The sequence below is a fragment of the Garra rufa genome, chromosome 14, assembly GCF_049309525.1.
Source record: "Garra rufa chromosome 14, GarRuf1.0, whole genome shotgun sequence".
NCBI classification, from domain to species: Eukaryota; Metazoa; Chordata; class Actinopteri; order Cypriniformes; family Cyprinidae; genus Garra; species Garra rufa.
Genome location: NC_133374.1, coordinates 39,780,387 through 39,783,772, shown reverse-complemented (window position 1 = coordinate 39,783,772; position 3,386 = coordinate 39,780,387).

Sequence of the window (3,386 nt, the reverse complement as noted above, 5' to 3'; positions counted from 1 at the left end):
TTTGAATGTGATTAACACAAAACAATCTCATTCCATCAACAACACATGCTTTAGATTTATACATCATCTGAAAGCGGGAAAAAATAGCTTTTTTCATGTATGGTTTGTTAGGATAGGATAATTTAGCCAATATACGACTATTTGAAAATCTTAAATCTTAGGGATCAAAAATCTAAATATTGAGAAAAATCGCCTTAAAAGTTGTCCAAAAGAAGTTCTTAGCAATGCATATTACTAATCAAAAATAAAGTTTTTATATATTTACGGTAGGAAATTTACAAAATATCTTCACCGAACATGATCTTTACTTAATATCCTAATGATTTTTGTCATAAAAGAAAATCAATCATTTTGACCCATACAATGTATTGTACTTTTGGTTATTGCTGCAAATATACCCATGCTACTTAAGAGTGGTTTTGTGGTCCAGAGTGTTAATGTTTTTTATTTATTTTTATTTTTTTCTCTACAGCATGAACCACCATAGTGAAATCATCTACAATGATTTTTATTCTACAATGATTTTTATCCTTTTTATTCTTACCGTGCAATATTACATTTATAAACAGACTCTTCTTTAAAGATTTACATGTAGAAGCCCTGTTGAAAAAAAAAACAACATACAGTATGCTGGTTAGGTAGGTTTTGATGCTGATATGCTGGTTTAAGATGGAGCAAAAGGAGCAAAGGACCAGCTTAAACCAGTATAAACCAGCAAAGGACCCGCATAAACCAGCTAAGGACCAGCATTAACCAGCAAAGGACCAGTATAAACCAGCTAAGGAGCAATATAAACCAGCAAAGGACCAGCTTAAACCAGTTAAAGACCAGTATAAACCAGTAAAGGACCATCTTAAACCAGCTAAAGACCCGTATAAACCAGCAAAGGACCAGCTTAAACCAGCTAAGGACCAATATAAACCAGCAAAAGACCATCTTAAACCAGTTAAAGACCAGTATAAACCAGCTAAGGACCAGCATAAACCAGCAAAGGACCAGTATAAACCAACTAAATCCAGCATCCCAGCATCAGAACCGACCTAAGCAGCATGTGCTTTTTTTTCAACAGGGAGGGATTGGGATGATACAATGCAAATGTGCACTAAAAATAAAACGAGTAATGCAGTAGAACGCCTTACATCAGCGTTCAAATGTGACTGCAATCACATGCACCTAAAAGTTGTAGAAACGCATTACTGAATGAGGCTTGAACATTCACCACAAATCAACAATACTCTAGTCCAGTGATTCTCAACTCCAGTCCTCGAGGCCCACTGCTCTGCACATTTGGTATGTCTCCTTCATTTAACACACCTGATTCAGATAATCAGCTCGTTAGGAGAAAGATCCATGAACTGAAATGAGTGTGTCAGATTCAGAAACATACAGAATGTGCAGAGCAGTGGGCCCGAGGACTGGAGTTGAGAATCACTGCAAGTCCTATCATCAAACCACGTCACTGTATCCAATAGCAACCGAGCACATCCTCTATCAGCAGTGCTTCCCAACCACGGTCCTGTATCTCCCAGATCACCGCACATTTGAGCTGTCATCTAAATCAAACACTCCTGATTCCTGATTCAACTGATTGACTCCTAGATCTGAAGTGGGTGTGTCAGATCATCCAAAAAGTGCGGGGTCGAGGAGGGGGGACCATTGCTGGAAACCACTGCTCCACAGTCCAGCGTTACATTCCTCTGCGGCGTTTTTACTACGAACGACATACGTCACCAAGCATGTAAAGCTGCCGCGAGCGGCTCATTTCCCGCGAAAATAAGACATTCGAATGTTTATTTTTTGAGGAACAGTTCTAAATTCGAAAAAAGTCAAACGCCGCTAATAGAGGCCCAATCATTTGCAAACACCAACCTTGTTCACTTACAACTTCCAGAATCGTTCGCCGCAGCATAAGTCTGGCATATGACCTCACTGCATGCGAAACACAGTAACAATGCTTGACAAAATAGACATTTTCCTTTATGGGGGAAGCAGGCTTTTTACACAAATCATTAGAAAATGGTGTACATATTGTCTTCTCCATACGCCGAACAGCATCAAAATAAACCCGAATGCGCTCTGTCCTTGTCCGCTCGTCTTACCGTTATAGTAGCATTCCTCACAGCATTAGATGCGGTTTGCCGAATCTCAGCTGCGCTTCCCGGCTTCAGTAGGCTTTTCGTAAATCTCCGGTCGATTCCGCTGCCATTTCTTCATCGGTACATTCGGAGCTACAATCTGCAGAATGTGCCACGAATCCGTAATGTGGTTAATCGCAGCGGAACCGAAAGGTTGCTTTACGCAGACCGTAAATGCGCGTCCTTCGCCTCACTGTCTGTTCCACTCAGCAGCTTTACTACGACGCGGTGGCAGGGCTCTGTTTACTCAGCAATCATCCAGATATCAGCAGATGGAGATCATGTTCATGCAGAAAATCATTTTAATTTCATTTTTCCAGGCATTAGCTAAGATGAAATAATAATGCAAAGTCTGACAGGGTCGAGCAATGGATTATTGTAGATATGAGATGAAAGTATTCAGTCTCGATTTGACTGATTCCACATCAGCAGGATGCCTAATGTCTTTCATCCAGGTCAACAGATCAAGTGCATAAAGCATTATTTATTATAGGGTACCTATCAAATATTAATAATTAATTGATAAGTATTCTAATGTAACACTAGATGCAAATGTGTAGGTGTATATATATATATATATATATAATATATGCATACAAAAAGTAATGTTGCTGCGCTAATTTCGGTGAATATGCCATTCTAAGCTAACTGTCTAGTAGTAGTGTGGTTGTAGTAATAGTAGTAGTAATAGTAGTGCGTGAAAACATTTTTGGACTTTAGCGCCATCGCGCGCCATAAAACATAAACAGACTGTATTACAAAAAAAGCATGATGAGTGTTTTTATTACTTTTATTACAAAGTACAACTAAACTTATACAAATATAACAAGACATCCAAATAAAATAAACAAATGTCTACAAAAATACAAGATAAATACAACCAAATGTCAATATTCCAAATGACAGCGTATATAATTTCACTTTTCAATCAGCTTTAACTTTTTACTACTGATGCATTGAAGAGAATCCGTATATGAATGAAAATCAATCATAAAAAACTTGAAACAAGGTTTAGAATTATTTCTTCTACTTTTATGAATATGAAAAAATTATATCCAAATAAAATCATCAGATTCAACATAAAGTTAACAGATATACTTTTTGATTCAAAATATATTAAAACATCATTTGTCTCAGCAGCACTGCCATGACGTAATTTCCCTCAGGTGTTCTGAAATGCTTGATGTCTGTTGCTTCATCTCAGTTCGTCAAGAACTGGCGGACTTTAACTGTTCGTTTAAAAATGATTGT